We start from the raw sequence: 22,120 nt of genomic DNA, 5'->3' as shown, positions 1-22,120 counted from the left end.
TGTGCACCTGTGGTCCCAGCTACTCAGACGGCTGAGGTGGGAGGATTGTTTGAGCCTGGGAGGTGGAGGTTGCAGTAAGCCAAAATCACACCACTGCACTCCAGCCTGGACAACAGAACAAGACTCTGTCTCAAAAAACAAAAACAAAAACAAAAAACAAAAAAACCTTAAAGCTCCAAAATAATCTCCTTTGACTCCATGTCCCACATACATCCAGGCACATTGGCATGAGGTCTGGACTCCCAAGGCTTGGGGCAGCTCTACCCTTGTGGTTTTGCAAGGTTCAGCTCCTGTCACTCCTGTTACAGCTTTTCTGGGCACAAGGGTACAAGCTGCCAGTGGCTCTACCATTCCAGGGCCTGGAGGACATTAGCCCCCTTCCCACAGCTCCACTAAACAGTGCCCCAGTGGGGACTTTTGTGTGTGGGGCCTCCAATCCCACATTTCCATTCCACCTCTTCGGAGGTTTTCTCTTTCTACTCAGGTGTTGGCCACATGGTGCTCTGTCCCACACCCTGGCTTCTATTCCCTTGTTGGCCAAACATCCTGAGGCTTACTGAATGTGTTAGGCCATTCTTGCATTGCGATAAAGGAATACCTGAGGCTGGGCAATACTGTGCTAGTAGAGATTCTGAGGGCTCCAGCCCTGCTGTAGTCTTCTGCTTGGGCACCCAGGCTTTCTCATACATCCTCTGAAATCTAGGGGGAAGCTGCCAAGCCTCATTCACTGTTGTACTCTGCAAACCTACAGGCTTAACACCACATGGAAACCACCAAGGCTTATGGCTTGCACCCTCTGTGGCTGTGGCCCAAGCTGTCCCTAGGGCCCTTTGAGCCGTGGTTAGAGCTGAACCCTCCCTAAGTGCACAGGGCACACTTCAGGCTGGGCCCACAAAACCATTCTTTCTTTCTTTCTAGGCCTCTGCACCTGTGATGGGAGCAGTTTCCTTAAAGGTCTGTGAAATGCCTTTGAGGCCCCTTTCCCATTGTCTTGGCTGTTAATTAGCACTTGGCTTCCTTTTAGTTATACAAATCTCTCTAGCAAACGGTTTCTCTGCAGCCTGCTTTAATTCTTCCCCTGATGGTACTTTTACTTTTTCTGCCACATGGTCAAGCTGCAAAATTTCCAAACTTTATGCTCTGCTTCCCTTGTGAATGCAAGTTTTAAATATAAGTCACAATGGGCCATCTGTGACATCATGCTGGGGCTGCTTGCCCACTTGACTCCCTCTAGGGAAGTCCTCCCAGCTGCCCAGAGTCATCCTCCTCCATCCCACTGACCTTCCACCCCTGACCAATCAGGAGATGTTTCCAGTTTATTGGTGAATTTATTAGGGCTCAGAGAGGATGACCTACCCAAGGTCATACTGCCAACTGGATGTAGGACAGGTCTCTGAACCCAGTGTGTCCCTGCCCAGAAAGCAGCAGGGATCACAGGAGCCCAGCAGAGGTCTGTCCCCTTGGACCCCACCTCTTACATATTGAGTGTGGTTTCCACGGTGATGGTAAACAAGCCTCGAGCCCTTAATTCCTCAATTTGTTCACTATTTATTTTCCATAAGTGTGGCAAACATTTCTCTCAGTTGATCTTTTGTGAGTCTTCATTACAGTGGATTCTTATGTTTTATTTTTCTATTTCTCGGTTTTGACTTTCATTTTGGCAGCAAATAATTATTTTTATTAAGTCCCATTTAGGGTGACTTTTATTTTATTTTATTTTATTTTTATTTTTATTTTTATTTTTTGAGACAGAGTCTCGCTCTGCAGCCCAGGCTGGAGTGCAGTGGCCAGATCTCGGCTCACTGCAAGCTCCGCTTCCCGGGTTTACGCCATTCTCCTGCCTCAGCCTCCCGAGTAGCTGGGACTACAGGCGCCCGCCACCTCGCCCGGCTAGTTTTTTGTATTTTTTAGTAGAGACGGGGTTTCACCGTGTCAGCCAGGATGGTCTCGATCTCCTGACCTCGTGATCCGCCCGTCTCGGCCTCCCAAAGTGCTGGGATTACAGGCTTGAGCCACCGTGCCTGGCTAGGGTGACTTTTATTAAAGGAAAAATAGAAAGTGATAATCTTATCCTACAGGGCCTTGTGTCTCCCTCAGAATTTACAGCTGGGTGTGTCACATCAAAAATGAAAATAAAGACAGGCACAGTGGCTCACGCTTGTAATCCCAGCACTTTGGGAGGCTGAGACAGGCAGATCGCTTGAGCCCAGGGGTGTGAGACCAGCCTGGGCCACATGGGGAGACCCCGTCTCTACAAAAAATACAAAAATTAGCCAGGCACGGCAGCACACACCTGTAGTTCCAGCTACTTGGGAGGCTGAGGTGGGAGGTTTCCTTGAGGCCAGGAGGTCAAGGTTGCAGTGTTCACACCACTGCACTCCAGCCTGGGTGACAGAGTGAGACCTTGTCTCAAAAAAAGAGATAAATTTTTAAAAATTAAGGTTATGGGAAGAACACTTCCTTAAATAACACCCTTTAATACCTATTGTTCATAATGTCAGATATGAGCTGACTTAGGAAACAAATTAGAAAGGAAATCTAAGAATGCAGGAAAAGAGGCTCTATACCTCAGAGGTCGACTCTTACTCGCTGAGGCATGTGGAATCTTGTGAGTTTTGGTTCTGAAACTCATTCATGGTAGCTGCTACAACAACAAGTAAACATCACCCCACAGAGTGAATAAATAATTAAAGAGAATTGCAAAGTATGCTCTACTGGAGAACCTGAACCCTGTCTATGTCCCCTAAGGGATTTTTTTTTTTTTTTTTTTTTTTTTTTTTTTTTGAGACAGAGTCTCGCTCTGTCGCCCAGGCTGGAGTGCAGTGGCTGGATCTCAGCTCACTGCAAGCTCTGCCTCCCGGGTTCACGCCATTCTCCTGCCTCAGCCTCCCGAGTAGCTGGGACTACAGGCACCCGCCACCACGCCCAGCTAGTTTTTTGTATTTTTTAGTAGAGACGGGGTTTCACGGTATTAGCCAGGATGGTCTCAATCTCCTGACCTCGTGATCCGCCCGTCTCAGCCTCCCAAAGTGCTGGGATTACAGGCTTGAGCCACCGCGCCCGGCCCCCTAAAGGATTTCTTTGAAGGAATCTGTGTATGGCAGGAAAGAGACAGAGTGACAACACAAAGGTTTACAGGCTTTTTCCATAAGTGTTCCTCACCATAAATGACCCACCCAAAGCTCATCCAGCTCCTTCCTTTCCACAACTGATCTGAAGTCACCAGGAAGGAAAATGAGCCAAAATACATAATGGTTACATCCTAAGAAGGGTTATCAAGTTTCTTTGGCACTGGACTACTTGAATTTGAGCCCCCACCTGTCACTGGCCATCATTTGTGGGCTGAGGACGTGTCTCAGATTCCCACACTCTCATCATCTATGTACAAAGAGGAAGGCAAAGGAGCCCAACTCACAAGGGTTCTGTGAGTTTCATGTGGGGACAATAAAATCGCTCAGAACAATATGTTGACAAAAAGAGTCAAACTCTGTAAAATATTTGAAGAGATTTATTCTGAGCCAAATAGGAGTGACCATGGCCCGTGACACAGCCCTCAGGAGGCCCTGAGAACATGTGTCCCAAGTGGCTGGGGTGTAGCCTGGTTTTATACATTTGAGAGAGGCATGAGACATCAATCAAATACATTTGAGAAATACATTGGCTTGGTCCAGAAAGGCGGGACAATTTGAAGGGGGGTGGGGTTCCAGGCTATAGGTACATTTAAACATTTTGTGGTTGACAATTGGTTGAGTTTGTCTAAAGACCTCGGATTAATAGAAAGGAAATGTTTAGGTTAAGATAAAAGATTGTGGCCGGGCGCGGTGGCTCACACCTGTAATCCCAGCACTTTGGGAGGCCGAGGTGGGCAGATCACCTGAGGTCGGGAGTTTGAGACCAGCCTGACCAACGTGGAGACGGGGTTCCTGTCTCTATTAAAAATACAAAATTAGCTGGGCGTGGTGGCGCATGCCTGTAATTCCAGCTTCTCGGGAGGCTGACGCAAGAGAATCACTTGAACCCAGGAGGTGGAGGTTGCGGTGAGCCGAGATCACGCCACTGCACTCCAGCCTGGGCAAAAAGAGCAAAACTCTGTCAAAAAAAAAAAAAGATAAAAGATTGTGGAGACCAAGGTTCTTTTGACATCTCATAGTGGCTGTCCTTAGAGACAACAGATGACAAATGTTTCCCATTCCAACCTTTAAAAATGGTGGTAGAGGCCGGGTGCGGTGGCTCATGCCTGTAATCTCAGCACTTTGGGAGGCCAAGGCGGGCGGATCACGAGGTCAGGATATAAGACCATCCTAGCTAACACGGTGAAACCCCGTCTCTACTAAAAATACAAAAAAATCAGCCGGATTAGCCGGGCGTGGTGGCTGGCGCCTGTAGTCCCAGCTACTTGGGAGGCTGAGGCAGGAGAATGGTGTGAACCTGGGAGGCAGAGCTTGCAGTGAGCCGAGATCATGCCACTGCACTCCAGCCTGGGCGACAGAGCGAGACTCTGTCTCAAAAATAAATAAATAAATAAATAAATAAATAAATAAATAAAAAGGTGGTAGACTCTCAGCGAATCTCTTCAGAACTGGGAGGGCCTGAAAGAAAAAGATCTAGCTATGTTAATAGATATTCTTTACAGATGCAAGTTTCCCCCCCCACAAAGGATGGCTTTGCAGGGCCATTTCAAGGTATGGCAAATAAACTTGTTTGGGGGTAAAATATTTTGATTTTCTGTTTTGTTATGTAACGTTATGCCAGAGTCAGATTGGAACGTAAGTCACGATGGGTTAAATAAAACCCATTTGATGAGAATTTATGCTTTGTAAGGCATGAATCTCCAGACCCCTTAGACAGGAATTTGGGCAAGATAAGAAAAAAAATCAGAGCTTAGTCCTCAAATACCTGTGCTCTGTGTTAGCTTTTTAAAGACCTATTCCTTTTTTTTTTTTTTTTTTTTTTTTTTTTTTTTGAGGTGGAGTCTCGCTGTGTCGCCCAGGCTGGAGTGCAGTGGCGCGATCTCGGCTCACTGCAAGCTCCGTCCCCCCACCCTCCCCAAGTTCACACCATTCTCCTGCCTCAGTCTCCCACGTAGCTGGGACTACAGGTGCCCGCCACTACGCCTGGCTAATTTTTTTGTATTTTTAGCAGAGACGGGGTTTCACTGTGTTAGCCAGTATGGTCTTGATCTCCTGACCGCGTGATCGGCCCATCTCAGTCTCCCAGAGTGCTGGGATTACAGGCATGAGCCACCGCGCCCAGCCAATTCCATTTTTTAATACAACCCTGAGAGTGGGTCTTAGAGGTACAATTTGCCAAACAAAAGCCCCCTCCCTCTATTCTTTTGCCCCAGTTCTTCATATGGAGGTGCCATTTGTGGCATTCACTCATGTTTGTCCATCTTCCTTTTTTGGTGGTGAGTACCCACTGGAATCACTTGACCAGGCTGCTGCGGCGGGTGTGTGGAATGGGGCAGAGGACTTCCGGAACACCTTGTGGAACATGGGGATGAATGATGAAAACCTGTCCATAGAGCAGGTTTGCAGTAGGAGGGTGCCAGGCTGCAAGCAGGGGTTACATGAGCCACAACCTTCCCCTGCTAGGCCTGAGTCCTGAAGTCTTCACTCCTGCGTTTGAATGATGAACACGGAGATAATCTGCTTAGCATCCCTCTTTGTCTTGGCTGCCCCCAAGGAAGACATAAAGTCCCGCCCTCCAAGCCTGTAAGTTTCAAGTGGTTTTCATGTAGAGGTGTTTCATGGATTAGGAAAAGGGAGGGACTGCATTCACCCCAGGCTGCCACCGTTTTCTCAAGTACCCTGCAGTTTTGAACACAGCCTAGGGATGGAGTGTTGAAGAAGGCCCTTTAAGGAAACCTGAAGTTTTATCACAAGCTTCAACTGTGCAGGGACTTCAGGCTTCAGAATTTCTGCATTTGAGCCAGGCGTGGTGGCTCACGCCTGTAATCCCAGCAATTTGGGAGGCTGAGGTGGGCAGATCACTTGAGGTCAGGAGTTCAAGACCAGCCTGGCCACCGTGGTGAAACCCCATCTCTACTAAAAATACAAAAATTAGCTGGGCGTGGTGGTGGGTGTCTGTAATCCCAGCTACTTGGGAGGTGAGGCAGGAGAATCGCTTGAACCCAGGAGGTGGAGGTTGCAGTGAGCTGAGATTGTGCCACTGCACTCCAACCTGGGTGACAGTGAGACTCCATCTCAAAAAAAAAAAAAAAAAAAAAAAAAAAAAAGATTTTCTGCATTTGAATAGATAAAATCAGCTTGCCAATTTAGGAACAGAGGAAAAGGATTTAATGGTAAATGGTGAACTGCAGAAAACCGTTGTAAACAAAAAATAAAATTCTAAGCCCCCCAAACACCTGTGCAGACCCCTCCCCTTAGCCAAGGGCATTTCAAAGTTAACCTGCAAAACAAGTTCAGGCCATGATGAGAAGGGGGAATCAGACGTGCCTCATTATACCCTCCTCCCTTTTGGAATTCTGGCACAGCTGACCAGCATGAACATCAACAGAGGCCTTAATACTGACAAAACAGACTCTCAAGTCTGACAAGAAACATTTATATTCTATTCTCTCTGAAGCCCGCTACCTGGAGGCTTCACCTGCATAAAACCTTGGTCTCCAACCACCCCTTACTGTAACACAGACACTCCTTTCTATTGATTCCAGAACTTTGATAATAACTCTTTCAACCAGTGGCCAATCTGCGCTCCGAAGCTTCCTAAACAATATCAAATACAGTCGTCCCTTGATCTATGTGGGGGACTGGTTCCAGGACCAACGGCATATAACCAGATCCCCACATACTCAACTTCCACAGTCAGTCCTGCCAAACCTGCTTGAGGGAAAAGTCAACCTTCTCTGTATATGTGGGCTTTTCATCCCCTGAATACTGTATTTTTCATCCTCATTCAGTTGAAAAAGAGCTGCACGTAAGTGGACTCATGCCGTTCAAACCTGTGTTGTCTGACGGTCAACTGTGCAGCATTGTCACCACTGAGTAGCCGCAGGGGAGGATAGATCTCCCTCCACAGACTGATTTTGTTTTCCCGAGAACCAGGACCCTCTCCTGCCTCCAGTCACATTGAAACTGGCTTAGAAAAAATTGTAACAGTGAGAAAATTGTGGCAGATGGGGAGATCTGATCTAGCCAGCCCCGCTCTTGCCTTGAGCCTTCAAGCTGCCTTTATTTATTCCTGGGCTTCGGCCAAGCTAACTTTGGGAGACATTTAGTTTCTAGTTTAAATTTTAATAGCCCTTTCCCAAAACTCAAATGCCTTTGTAAAGCTAGTGAGTGACCACCAGGTTAGGAGGAAGAGGAGCCTGGATTCTGCCAAGGAGTACACGTAAACAATCGCCACCATTATTCCAGAGCTCACAAGATACGGAATTTCCCCCATTTACTCCTGCAGATAACATCAGTATTGTGAACCTAAGATTGGCCTTTTGAGATATCTTTTCAGGATTTTTGCATGTCTGACACCAATGGCTCCACCTGGACCCACCAGGACCTGCTGGCTGCTCCTGTGGTCCCACCCAGAAGTGATTCAGTGTAAGAGGATGGCTTCGATCCCCGGAGTTCATCTCCCACCCAATCAGCACTTCCTGTACCCTAGCCCCCAAACATCTGTGCAGACCCCTCCAAACTACTTTTGAAAGACCCCTACCCTATGAGCCTTCAAGGAGACTGGTCTTCTGTTTGCTTGTTTTTATTTTTTGAGACAGAGTCTCTCTCTGTCGGCCAGGCTGGAGTGCAGTGGCACCATCTCGGCTCACTGCAACCTCCGCCTTCTGGGTTCAAGCGATTCTCACGCCTCAGCCTCCCAAGTAGCTGGGATTACAGGCACCCACAACCATGCCCGGGTAATGTTTGTGTTTTTAAAAAAGAGACGGGGTTTCACCATGTTGGACAGGCTGGTCTCGAACTCCTGACCTGCACTCAAGTGATCCGCCCACCTTGACCTTCCAAAGTGCTGGGATTACAGGTGTGAGTTACCATGCCCAGCCCAAGGAGATTGATTTGAGTGATAACTGTCTCCCACGTGGCATGAGCAGCCTCACGTCCGTTCAACTCTTTCTTTACTGCAGTGCCATGGTCTCGTTCGTGCAGTGACCAGGAGGAACCCATTGGGCAGCGACAGCATCATGTGAGCAGAGAGGGAAGGTTCTCACTCCAGCCAGAGTGGGAGCGCTTGGGGACCTCATCACACATGTTTATAAATGGTACCCTAAATGAGTGACTGAGGCAAGTCTCAACGATTCGAGATTTAGTAAGCCAGAGTTTGAGGACACATCTGAGGAAAAACTCAAGCCAGAGATGCACCTGTGGCTGTTTTTTGTGGAGACGTTTTCAGGAGCCTCCGTATGTATATATTTCCTTAAAGTGGGGGAGACATATAGGAAAAGGGGCGGGTAGGCGGTAAGGCAAATGTTACATTCCTGTGAGACTTTAGTTACTGCCCAGTAAACCTACATTTTACATCAGATAAGGTGAGTGTTTGGAGGAAGAAGGGAGTAAAGGAGGTCTCAATTATGCTGGTGTCTCTTGGTAGGGGAAGGACTGGTTGATCTCATGTCGACTTTGTTCTGTCCCTCGGAAGGTAAGTTTGTAATGGACATTGTCAGTGTGGAATGCAACAGACTTTAGTTTGAGGAGCTGGACTTGGATTGCACATCTCAAGTCCTTATTTATGGGCAGATAGACATCTTGAAAGGTGTGTGAAAGGAAAATAAATCTTGAGACTCCCAAACTCACTCAGCCAGAGGGAAAAGTCAAGCTGGGAACCGGCTCATGCAAACCTGCCTCCCATTTTGGGTGCTAAAGAAGATGGCTGCAAAGATGAAAAGCTACATACCTCCCTCACATTTTAGGGTAAAGATCCTTATGGGCCACAAGATCTTTACCCTAAAATGTTTCTGCTGCAGTGCACCATGGCAATGTAAATTGATAGCTTATCTTCACAGGTGCCGGGACATACGACAGAGCCCAGAGTCATGCTTCTGCCAGTCCGAGGCAAATGTGTATCTGACTATTTCCTCTGCCCTATTGTCTATGGTGTCTTATGTAAAAATTCAAATTCACTGAGCCAGACAAAGGCATAAATGACTGGTTTCCCCTGCCCCGCTGTCACATGAAAATTGTGTATTTCTCAATATTCCCCCCATTCCCCTTTAAATATTGAAGCCACCAAAATTATCTTCAGAGAAAGGCATAGACCTGTCTCTGGGAGTGCCTCCTTAACTTTGGCAAATAAGCCTCCCAAAATGATTGAGATTTGCCTGGGTTATTTTCCTCGATTGACAGTTTCAAGGCCAGCAAAGAGTTTACTGATGAGTGCTTTGTGGGGGCTGCCATCTGGAGATGCCTGAGGCCTTTCCGTGGGGGTCTAGCTAATGCCTAATGCTTTGACACAAGGTTGTGAACCAACAGCAATTCATTTGGAAGAGGGTGTTGCCAGTGACTCAGCCTCCAGGCTTCACTTTCCCTTTGGCAGAAGGCGTTGAGTGGTCCCGAGATTTTTTATTTCCTCGTGTAAAGACCTACTAAAAGCAAAGGCGTCTTCAGGACCCACATTCACTTGGCGTTTCAGGCAAGGTGGCTGTGGAGAGGTGTCTGGGGATGAAACTCATTGCTGAGTCCACACTCCCAGGGAGCTCTTCTTCAACCTTTCCACTCTGACCCTGGCTGATCACCTCTCATCGAGAAAAGTGCGGGGGTTGCCAGGCATTTGAAGAGCACAGTTCTAAAGTTCCTGGTTGCTTCTTTGGCAGAGGGTCTGGGTACCACAGCTGTTTGCTAACAGCCAAGTTCCCTGCATTTTGAAAATCTGGGGATGCTGTCCCAGGGTTAGCAGGGGCCGTGCTGAGAGGCAGGAGATCGGAACTCAGTTTGTGTATTTCTGCATTAAATTGGGACGTGCACTTCACTTGGATCCCTGTATGGCTTGTCTGACGTCACCTGAATAAATCCCAGCAGTTAGAAGGATGGTGACGCCCTGCGTTCCTGTTCATCCTGAAAGTGAAAATCAAGTGCACTTTCACCCTTTTGTTCCAGGGGAAGTTCTGTCCACCCTGGCCTGCTTTGGGACAGCCGTGGACCTCCTCAGAGCTGGTGGGGAAAGTTCCTGGAGGTCAGGATGCTCTCGTTGGTCACTGGAGAAAACCACAGGAGTAGCAGACTCCTCTGTCTCCTCACCAGGCCAGACCACACTCAGTCTCTGGGGTCTTTCCCCAAGATCCTGCCAAGCACATTCCCTTGGCTGAGGTTTTGCTGGAGACTGGGGCTCCCTGGGCAGCCACAAGGCCCACAGCAGCTGGGGCATCCATGGGAAGGGCCCAGCTCCTGTCCACAGCCACAGTCCCTGAACCCAGCAACCCCATGACACTGCAGGACCCTTTCTCCCACTAGGGCCCTACATCCACCCTTCCTTGGGGGCTGGAGGCTGGAGACATCTAAGGTCCGGGGGATCCTGGGTGAGGATGGGAAGGTTAATCACCTTATCTAAGTGTGTTAGTTCACATTGCTTCACTATAAAGAAATATCTGAGGCTGGGGAATTTCTATAGAAGAGGGTTATTTGGCTCATGGTTCTGCAGGCTGTACAAGAAGCATGGCACCAGCACCTGCTTCTGGTGAGGCCTCAGGGAGCTTCCAATCATGGCCAAAGGCAAAGGGGAGCCACTGTGTCACATGTGAGAGAAGGAGCAAGAAATGGCAGGCTGTCTAAACCACCAGCTCTCATGTGAACTAATAGACTGAGAACTCACTCATCACTGCAGGAAGGGCACCAAGCCACTCATAAGAGATCTACTCCCATGGCCCAAAAACCTCCCACCAGATCCCACCTTCAGCACTGGAGATCATATTTCCACACATGATTTGGAGGGGACAGATATCCGAACCATATCACCAGTCAAGAGTACCTGACCCAGCCCTTAGAGCCAATTTTTATCCCCAAGTAAGTGATTGGCTCGATGACTTCCCTTACCTACTTTGTCCGGAGACCGTTCACCAGAGAGACCTGCTGGGATATGGGTCGCAGAGATTTACACCCTCTTCTCCGGATTCTCAAGGGCCACTAGAAGTCTCCAGAACTGTGAACTTATTCTAGTATGCCCTGCACTTCACAAGAAAAAGAGAGCTCTCCCTGGGCTCCCGCCGGCCCCTCCAGGATACGGCACTGGAGGAGGCAGCTTGGTGTTTCCTATCTCTGCCACACTGGATTTGGGAATCCGAACCCGACTCCCGTTCTATCACTGACGGCGATGGAGGCCAATGCCTGCTCCTTTGGAATGGTGCTCGCCTGTCTCAGGACCGACTGACCCATCTTAAACCGCTGTTCATATGGAATCCTCCACTTTGGCCTTCAAAGCGCTCATTTGAGTATTTACTACTGCCACCAAGATCTGCACCTGCCATGGTGCCACCTGGACCCACCCCTAGGCTTGCAGGCACACCACAGTGGCCCTTCGGCTGGTCCCAGCCACTGCGTGTGTGCGTGTCCCTGTGTGTGCATGTCTGCATGTTGAGAAGGTAGACAGAATGTCAAGCATTCTTAAAAAGATTTTCAAAATTTTGTTTAAAGGCAAAGAACTGTAGAATCTTTTTTTAAACTATGTATTTGTGCATTTTTCAGTGTGTTAAATAAATGGAATGATATCAGAATCATATAAACAAAAATGCTAACATTTAACATCTCTGGAAAGGGTTATAGAATTCTGGGAGGTAAACTTTCAGTCTTCCAAACGTCTGTCCATTAATTGTTCGTTTACTTATTTTTTTGAGACAGAGTCTCTGCCACCCAGGCTAGAGTGCAGTGCTGTGATAATAGCTCATGGCAGCTTTGCTCTCCTGGGCATAAGTGATCCTCCTGCCTTAGCCTCCCGAGTAGCTGGGACTATAGGTGCGCATCACCATTCCTGGATATTTTTAAATTATTATTATTTTTAGTAGAGACAGGGTCTCATTATCTTGCCCAGGTTGGGCTTGATACTCCTGAGCTCAAGCAATCCTTCCACCTCAGCCTCCCAAAGTGTTGGGATTACAGGCATATACTATTGCACTCCGTCTGTCCATTTATTGTTTTGTTGTTGTTATTGTTCTGTTTTTATTTGTTTGTTTTTCTCACTATTGGAGATAGAAATTTTTAAATTAATTGTTAATAGAAAAATATGCATTTGCATTATTTGTGTTAGAGAAAGTTGCCCCAGATAGTGTTCCATGGAGCCATTGCCTAGAAGACCACAACTTTTATCTTGCCTCCTTTATGTCCTTTATGTTTAGTCCAGTGATGAAACAATCCACTAGCAACGGGCAAGTCCTCAATTTTCAGAGGTATTTGTAACTGCGCACAAGCACGGGACTGATTTTTCCGACACCAATTTGCCTGTTATTTCCCTCCCAGTTGGATCTGTTTTCTTTTTCTTTCTTTCTTTTCTTTTTTTTTTTTTTTTTTCTGGAGACGGAGTTTCACTCTGTCGCCCAGGCTAGAGTGCAATGGCGCAATCTTGGCTCAATGCAACCTCCGACTCCTGGGTTCTAGCAATTCTCCTACCTCAGCCTCCTGAGTAGCTGGGATTACAGGTCTGCACCACCACACCTCGCTAATTTTTGTATTATTAGTAGAGATAGGGTTTCACCATGTTGGCCAGGCTGGTCTCAAACCCCTGACCTTAGGTGATCCACTCACTTCGGCCTCCCAAAGGACTGGGATTATGGGTATGAGCCACCTCACCCAGCCAAATCTGTTTTCTTTTTCTTTTTTCTTTTTATTTTGAAACACAGTCTCACTCTGTGGCCCAGGCTAGAGTGCAGTGGTGCGTGCAGTGGTGCAATCTTGGCTCACTGCAACCTCTGCCTCCCAGGTTCGAGCGATTCTCCTGCCTCAGCCTCGCGCGCCTGCCACTATGCCTGGCTAATTTTTGTATTTTTAGTAGAGACGGGGTTTCACTATATTGGCCAGGCTAGTGTTGAAACTCTGTCCTTGTGATCCGCCTGCCTCAGCCTCCAAAGTGCTGGGATTACAGGCGTGAGCCACTGTGCCTGGCCTCTGTTTTCTTCTGTAGTTTCACTACCATCCTTTGTGGTGAGTTGGGTGAGTGTTAGCCCAGGGTGGAACCTAGTTTTGTTTTGTTTCTCTTGCATCTGAACAACATTTGGTCTCGATTTCAGAATGATCACGTTGCAGAGCAGGCCCCCCAAATGTAAAACTAGGGGGAAGAGAAATCACAAGTCCACTAAGCCTGGGCAGTGGTCTTAGGTTCAGAATATGGTGTCTTAAACACTCCTGCAGACCCTGGTCCTTTATTGTTGCATCTGACTGAGGCTACTACGATTGTTGCTACTGATAAAATGAAATGTACATTTGATGTATATAGTCAGATTGCCCTACAAAATGGCTTTACAGATTTGCTCTCCAGTCAGCGTGGTGTGAGAGTGCCTGAGACTCTATCCCCTTCTCAAGGCCTGTGGTGTGACTGGGAATAGAAATGATGGCTCTGAAATTTAAACCCAACAGAAGCTTCCTAAGGCTGCTGTAACAAAACCCCACAAACTGTGTGGCTTAAAATAAACAGAAGCTTATTCTCTCACAATTCTGGAGGCCTGCAATCCCAGATCAAGGTGGCAGTGGGGGTATTTTTTCTAGAAGCTGTGAGGGAGGGTCTGTTCTGTGCCTCTCTCCTAGTTTCTGGTGGGTGCCAGCAATATTTGGCGTACCTTGTCATGCAGACACATCTCCCCAATCTCTGCCTCCATCTTCACAAGGCATCTCCCTCTGTGTCTCTATCTCAAATCTCCTTCTTTCTTTCACAAGGACACCAGTCAGGGGACTTACGGCCCACCTTAAGTCCAGTATGACATCATTAGAGATCCTTAGCTTAGTTACACCTGCAAAGATGTTTCATTTGCAAATGAAGTCACATTCTGAGGATCCTGGTAGACAGAACCTGGAGGAACACTGCTCAATCCACTACAGATTCATCTCTTGCTTACAGATTTTCTGGCTCTCTGATTGCTGCTTTGTTATTAAGGACTTTGACACTGGGTATATCCAATAGCCTTCCTGATCTTTAGTTTTCTCACTAGTTCAAGGAGGTGTAATCTTTGGTCTGTTGTTCTTTCCTAAAAGCACTGTAAATGCAAAGTGACCCGCAAACACAGAAGGAGATAAGAAACCAAAGAACAAGGCAGACAAATCCAGTTTGTCAGTAAAGGGTGATTTATTAGGAAACTTACAGACAGAAGTGTCGTCTTCCATGGCCACAAGACAGGCAGATCTGCGTACTGCAACCCCTGAGACCCAGGGCTTATGTCTCCGGAGGAAAGTCTACGTGCTCCGGAAGGAATGTGTAGACAGCTGAAAGAATGCTGTGGGTGTCATGGCTTATGATGTATGCAACAACATCAAGGGTTGATTTGGAAGAGAGGCAAAACTTACAGTAAATAGAGATTTCTACATAAAGAATAATACATCAACTAGACATCTTGGAGTCATTCCCAGACTCGAGGTTAGTCAGGAGTCACATGGTGGATTAGCATCTGAAATAGAGTCACTGTTGTCCCCACAGCTGCTGTGGTTTTACAGCAGCAGATCAGAAAAAGGTCCCCTTCAAACCTCGTGTTGAAATTTAGATCCCCAGTGCGGCAATTTTGGGAGATGGGCCCTGGTGGGAGGGGTTTCAGTCATGGGGGTGGATCTCTCATGAATGAATTAATGTCCTCCCATTAGTTCACAAGAGAGCTGGTTGTTAAAAGGAGCCGGGGCCAATGTGATGGTTCCCATCTCTAATCTCAACACTTTAGGATTCCAAGACAGGAGGATTGCTTGAGGCCAGGTATTCAAGACCAGCTTGGGCAACATAGACGTTGCAACATCCCTGTCTTTACCAAAAAAAGAAAAAATTAGCCAGGCATGGTGGCATGCACCTATGGGCCTAGTTACTCAAGAGGCTGAGGTGAGAGGATAGCTTGAGGCCAGGAGTTCAAGGTTACTGTGAGCTATGATTGCACCACTGCACTCCAGCCTGGGTGACAGATCAAGATCATGTCTCAAACAAACAAAGAAACAAACAAACCAGCCTGGGACCTCCTCCCCGCTTTGCTTCCTCCTTCAGCATGTGTGATCTCTTTGCACATGCCGATTCTCCTTTCACTTTCCACCTTGAGCTGAAGCAGCCTGAGACCCTCACCGGATGCCCAATCTTGAACTTTCCAGCCATTAGAACTGCAAGCCAAATAAACCTCTTTTCTTCATAAACTACCTAGTCTCCAGTATTCTGTTAGAGTAACACAAAACAAAGACCTCTGCCTCACTCGTTCAACCTTTCATTACATCTATTTGTGTTGAACACCTTTTTGACACCCAGTTCGGTACATCTTTTGACCTGATATGATCTTTTGGAGTAAAGAATAGAGGAACTGGGGTGACATCAGCAAGATGGCAGAATAGGAAGCCCCCACGCTTGTTTCCTTCACAGAGACACTGACTTAACAACAATATATAGACCAAAATACCTTTATGAGAACTCTGGAAACCAGTGAGGAAGTTGCAGTACCCCAAGGCAAGACCAAGCCAAGAACAGTGCACTGAAATCAGTAAGAAGAACCATTTCACTTTATCTGCAATTGTCCCTCTCCCAAGCTAGCACAGCTCAGTTTGTCTCAGAGCTTCTCCCTTAGGTTAGAGGGAGGAGAGAGAAGAGTGCTCAGTGTTTCAGCTTTTCGGAGGGTTGCCCAGAAAACTAGTTTCTGTCTTACTTGACCCAGGGCGCTAATGGAACCAGAATAGTTTGGATGCCTGGAGGATGCTGAAAGCAAGGGAGAACGGAGTGGCCTACTCTGGCACCAGAGGGCCTGAAGTGCTGCACACAGAGGATGGCATGACCCAGGGTAACTGGGAGAAGGTGCTCAACTCATAGGTCTTCCCTTGGCAGGGAGGTAGAAGAGTGGGCTGTTTGGCCGGCTCTCCATCTTTTCAGAGAGCTGCTCCAAGGACTGGTGAGTGTCTCATCTGATCTGGGAGAGGTGATAGAGAACCAGCATACTTTGGATGGGGCCTCTGAAAACAAAGGAGAGGAGAGTGGCTTGCTGCTGTGGCACCAGGGAACCTGCAGTTCTAGAGACAGACACCAGAGGGAGGCAAAGATTATGATCTTCTGAAAAAGAAACTGGCAAACCTCTCTAATTGGAAAAGTACAGGCAAAGCTCAGAGGAATTGCGTCCTCCTAGAAAGATTTCAGAGGCCCCCAGAATCTCTAGGTGTGGCTGATTGGTGAACAGAATTCCCTGTACAAACCCAATCCATAAAGACTGAGAGAGGAGGCTATTTTTTCAAATGCATACAACTCAACAACAAAAAATACCACAAGCCACGCAATAAAGCAGGGAAATATGACTGCTTTAGGAACAAAATAAATCTCTAGAAACCACCTCCGAAGAAATGGAGAACAAAATAGGAAAATAGGAACAAAATAGAACACAATAGGAAAACGGAGAACAAAATAGGAAAATAGGAACAAAATAAATCTCTAGAAACCACCTCCGAAGAAATGGAGATCTATAAATTATTGGATTAATAATTCAAAACAATTGTCTTAAAGAAACACAGTGACTTTCAAGAGGACACAGATAATTAAATGAAATTTTTAAAAATGTATGAACAAGATGAGAAAATCAACAAAGATATAGAATGATTAAAAAAAAGAAAGAAGCAGAAAATTTTGAGCTGAAGAATATAACAACTGAATTGAAAAATTCACTAAAAAAGTTCAAAAGCAGACTTGATCAAACAAAATAGCTAGTGGACTAACAACAGGTCATTTGAATTTTTGAGTCAGGGAGCAAAAAGAAGAAAAAATGAAGAAAAGTGAGGATAGCCTGAGAGATTTATGGGACATCATCAAGCAGATCAACACACACATTAAAGGCATTCCAGAAAGAGAAGAAAGAGAACTTATTCAAAGAAATAATGGTTGAAAACTTCCCAAAATTGACAAAGGAAGTGGACATCCAAATTCAACAATCTCAAAACAAATATTAGTAAATTAGTAAGACGATTAGTAAGATGAACTCAAAGAGGCCCATACAGAGAGACATGTTATAATCAAACTATTATCTTCAAAAGAGCAAGGGAAGGGACTCATGATGTACAAGGGAGCTCCCATTAGAGTATAAGTAGATTTCTCCACAGAAATTATATAGGCAAGAAGGGGAAGGGATGATATGTTCAACATGCTCAGAGAAGAAAAGCTATCAACCAAGAATACTATGACTGGCAAGACTGTCCTTCAAAACTGAAGGAGAAATACACACCTAACAGCAGAGCACCCAAATGTATGAAGCAACATTGACAGAATTAATTGAGAGAAAGTGGAATGGTGGTTGTGAGGGACTGAGGGGAGGAATGAATGGGGAGTTACTGTTTAACAGGTACAGAGTTTCAGTTTTGTAAGATGAAAAAAATTCTGGAGATGAATGATTGTGATGGTGGCACAATAATGTGAATGTACTTAATGCCATTGAGCTGTATACATAAAAATGGTTAAAATGGTAAATTTTATTACACTTGTTTTACCATAAGTTAAAAAAAATTTTTAAATTAATAGGCATGGTAAAAGCAAGAAAATATCACACATAATCAGGAGAAAAACCCATCAACATTATAAGATTCATAAGTGACATAAATGGTGGAATTAATAGACATGACATAGAAATAGGTATCATAAATATGGTCTGCATGCTCAAGAATGTAGAAGGTGAGGAGATAAACAGAAGATACCTTTAAAAGAAAGATTAGATGGAATTAACAGCAGAGTAGGTATTTGTATTAGTTTATTCTCACATTGCTATAAAGAACTACCTAAAACTGGGTAATTTATAAGGAAAAGAGGTTTAGGCCAGGTGCAGTGGCTCTTGCCTATAATCCTAACACTTTGGGAGGCTGAGGTAAGTGGGTCACCTGAGGTCAGGAGTTCGAGATCAGTCTGGCCAACATGGTGAACCTCCATCTCTACTAAAAATACAAAAATTAGCCAGGTGTGATGGCAGATACCTGTAATCCTAGCTACTCAGGAGGCTGAGGCAGGAGAATCACTTGAACCCAGAGGTGGAGGCTACAGTGAGCCTAGATCGCTCCAGTGCACTCCAGCCTGGGCGACAAGAACAAAACTCCATCTTAAATTAAAAAAAAAAAAACAAAAAGAAAAGACATTTAATTGACTCACAGTTCCACAGACTGTACAGGAAGCATGTCTGGGGAGGCCTCAGGAACCTTACAATCATGGCAGAAGGTGAAGGGAAATCAGGCACGTCCTACATGGCTGGAGCAGAAGGAAGAGCATGAAGGGGGAGGTGCCACACACTTTGAAACAACCAGGTCTCATAAGAACTCACTATCATGCGAACAGCAAGGGGGAGTCTGCCCCCATGACCCAATCACTCCCCCCTAGGCCCCTCCTCCAACATTGGGGATTACAATTCAACATGAGATTTGGGCAAGGACACAAATGCAAACCGTATTATTCTGCCCCTGGCCCCTCCCAAATCTTATGTCCTTCTCACATTTCAAAATGCAATCATACCTTCCCAACAGTCCCCCAAAGTCTTAACTCATCCCAGCATTAACTCAAAAGTCCACAATCCAAAGTCTCATCTGAGATAGGACAAGTTCTTCTGCCTATAAGCCTGTAAAATCAAAGCCAGTTAGTTACTTCCAAGATACAGTTGGGTACAGGCATTGGCTAAATACTCCCTCCCATTCCAAATGGGAGAAATTGGCCAAAATAAAGGGGTTACAGGCCCCATGCAAGTCTGAAACCCAATAGAGCAGTCATTAAATCTTAAAGCTCCAAAATAATCTCATTTGACTCCATGTCTCACATTCAGGGAACACCAATGCAAAGCGTGGGCTCCCAAGACCTTGGGCAGCTCTACCCCTGTAGCTCTGCAGGGTACAGCCCCCTCAGCTACTTTCATGGACTGGAGTTGAGTACCTGTGGCACTCCAGGTGCACAGTGGAAGCTGATGGTAAATCTACCATTCTGGGGAGTGGACCTCTTCTCACAGCTCCACTAAGCAGTGCCCCAGTGGGGACTCTGTGTGGGGGCTCCAACCCCACATTTCCCTCCATATTGCCCTAGTAGAGGTCCTCCATCAGGGCTCCTTCCCTGCAGCAGACTTCTTCCTGGACATCCAGGCTTTTCCATATGTCTTCTCTGAAATCTAGGCAGAGGCTCCCAAGTCTCCACTCTTGCTCTCTGTGCATCCGCCAGCTTAACACCACATAGAAGCTCCTAAGGCTTATGGCTTGCACCCTCTGGATCAGTAGCCTGAGATGTATCTGGGTCCCTTTTAGCCGTGGCTGGAGCTGGAGTAGCTGGGATGCAGGGATCAGTGTCCCTAAGTTGTGTAGGAGAGTGGGGCCCTGGGCCTGGCCCAGGAAATTCTTCCCTTCTAGGCCTCCAGGCCTGTGATGGGTGGGACTGTCACGAAGGTCTCTGAAATTCCTTCCAGGCATTTTCCCCATTGTCTTGGCTATTACTATGGCTCCTCTTATGCACATTTCTGTAGCTGGGTTGAATTTTTCCCTGAATATGGGTTTTTATTTTCTACCACATGGCTGGGCTGCAAACTTTCCAAACTTTTACACTCTGCTTCTCTCTTAAAGATAAGTTCCAGTTCCAGCTCATTTATTTGCTCACAAATATAAGCATAGGGTGCTAGAAGTAGCCAGGTCAAGTCTTGAATGTTTTGCAGCTTATAAATTTCTTCTGCCAGATACCCTATATTAATACTCTCAAGTTCAAAGTTCCACAGATCTCTAGGGCAGGGGCACAATGCCTCCAACCTCTTTGCTAACACATAACAAAAGTGACGTTGCTTCAGTTCCCAATAAGTTCTTCATCTCCATCTGAGACCACCTCAGCCTGGACTTCACTGACCATATCACTATCAGCATTTTGGTCACAACAATTTAACAAGTCTCTAGGAAGTTCCAAACTTTCCTTTATCTTCCTGTCTTCTTCTGAGCTCTCCAAACTGTTCTAACCTCTACCCGTTACCCATTTCCAAAGTCACTTCCACATTTTCAGGTATCTTTATAGCAATACTTCACTCCCAGTACCAGTTTTCTGTAGTTGTCCATTCTCACATTGCTATAAAGAACTACCTGAAACTGTGTAATTCATAAAAAAAAAAAAGGAGGTTTAATTGACTCACAGTTTCACAGGCTGTGCAGGAAGCATAGTGGGGAAGCCTCAGGAAACTTACAATCATGGCAGAAAGTATAGGGGAAGCAGGTGCATCTTACGTGGCTGGAGCAGGAGGAAAAGTGTGAAGGGGAAGGTGCTACACACTTTGAAACAACAATATCTCATGAGAACTCACTATCACAAGAACAGCAAGAGGGAAGTCCACCCCCATGATCCATCACCTGCCACCAGGCCCCTCTTCCAACATTGGGGATTACAATTCGACATGAGATTTGTCCAGGGACACAAATCCAAACCATATAGGTATTAAAGAAAAAAGACCAGAGAAGAAAAGATCAGAGAAAGAATGAAGTACAGATGGAAAAAAAAATCAAGGATTTTTGTGATAATATCAAGTAATCTGATGTACATGTCATTGGAATTTTAGAATGAGAAAGTGTAAAGAATAATGTTCTGAAATTTTTCAAAATTGCTGAAAATTATAAACCAACAGATCCAAGAATCTCAATAAACCTTAAACACAGGAAACATAAAGAAATACACATCATTATGGTTTTTCTATTTTATAATGATTAAAAAAAGTAAAAAAGAAAAAACCACATCACTGCACATCATATCATAATTCCTTTAAATACAAATGGTCTAAAGGCTGTGAACAAAGGCAGATATCATCAGAATGAATAAGAAAAGCAAGATCTAAAATATGCTGTCTATAAGAAACCAAGTTTAAATTTAAAGACAGGTAGTTAAGAGTAACAAAATGAAAAAAAGATACACCACAAAGTCACTAAATAAAACAAACATGGAATAGCCATATTAATATCAGACAAAGTAAATTTCAAAAGGACTATGACTTATGTTAAAGAGAAAAATTTCATAATGCTACATGCAAAAGGAAGATGACATTCTTAAATGTCTATACAACTAAATAACATAATTTCAAAATACATGAAGCAAACCTGATAGAACTACAAGGAGAAACAGACAAATCCACAATTATAGTAACAGATTTCAACATTCCTCTCTCAGTAATTGATGACCAAATAGATATCAAATCTAAGGGACATACTTAAGACTTGGCAGTGCTATTAATCACATTGACCTAATTAATACTTTTCAGACTCCACCCAACAGCAATTAGAATTCTTTTTAACTGTTCCTTCTTTTCTGTGGCTCCCATACAGAGAGACCCTCTGAATGAGGAACGACGTATTCTTATTTTCTCCTAATTCTCCTAAAAAATCCACTTGGGAGAGACCTGCTGCACAACTTAAAGACAACTATATTCTGTACTTAGATGAAGTATTTGTCAAGCTCCCTGGAAAAGGGAAGCAAAGGATCCTGACTTGTTTACTCTGCGCCTTCTGGAAGAAAAAAGGGATGAGAGAGAGAGTGGCAGTCTCACACCATGCTGAAAAGCCCTCCGCAACCAACCTAGATCCATGCGTCCCTTTGGGCCCTGAGGAATAATACTGCCGGTTTAATTCAAGATAAAAAACCAACAAAAATGGTTTCCCTAAAGGATATGCCACGATAGCCATATGTGAAACAATATCCTTTGTCCTGAGCTCAGAGAGAATCAAACCCACTATAAAAGAATTTGAAATGCCAGGCGCGGTGGCTCACGCCTGTAATCCCAGCACTTTGGGAGGCCAAGGCGAGCGGATCATGAGGTCAGGAGATCAAGACCATCCTGGCTAACACGGTGAAACCCGTCTCTACTAAAAATACAAAAAAAAAAAAAAAATTAGCCAGACGTGGTCACGGGCGCCTGTAGTCCCAGCTATTCGGGATCAAAAGGTCAGGAGTTCAAGACCAACTTGACCAACATGGTGAAACCACTTCTCTACTAAAAATACAAAAATTATCGGGGCGTGGTGGCATGCGCCTGTAATCCCAGCTACTC

At 45.5% G+C, this 22,120-nt stretch overlaps 1 long non-coding RNA gene across 1 annotated transcript; it reads left to right on the top strand.

The window, feature by feature from the left end:
- The first annotated feature begins 1,235 nt into the window (after positions 1-1,235).
- LOC144335363 (uncharacterized) lies at positions 1,236-21,735 on the top strand. The gene is made up of 3 exons (XR_013406170.1): positions 1,236-1,505; positions 10,062-10,137; positions 21,399-21,735. It is a non-coding gene; the product is annotated as an uncharacterized LOC144335363 (long non-coding RNA).
- The last annotated feature ends 385 nt before the right edge of the window (positions 21,736-22,120 follow it).

This window comes from Macaca mulatta, chromosome 16 (genome assembly GCF_049350105.2).
Source record: "Macaca mulatta isolate MMU2019108-1 chromosome 16, T2T-MMU8v2.0, whole genome shotgun sequence".
NCBI classification, from domain to species: Eukaryota; Metazoa; Chordata; class Mammalia; order Primates; family Cercopithecidae; genus Macaca; species Macaca mulatta.
Note: the sequence above shows the minus strand (reverse complement) of the source record. Positions and strands in the feature narration are given on the sequence as shown.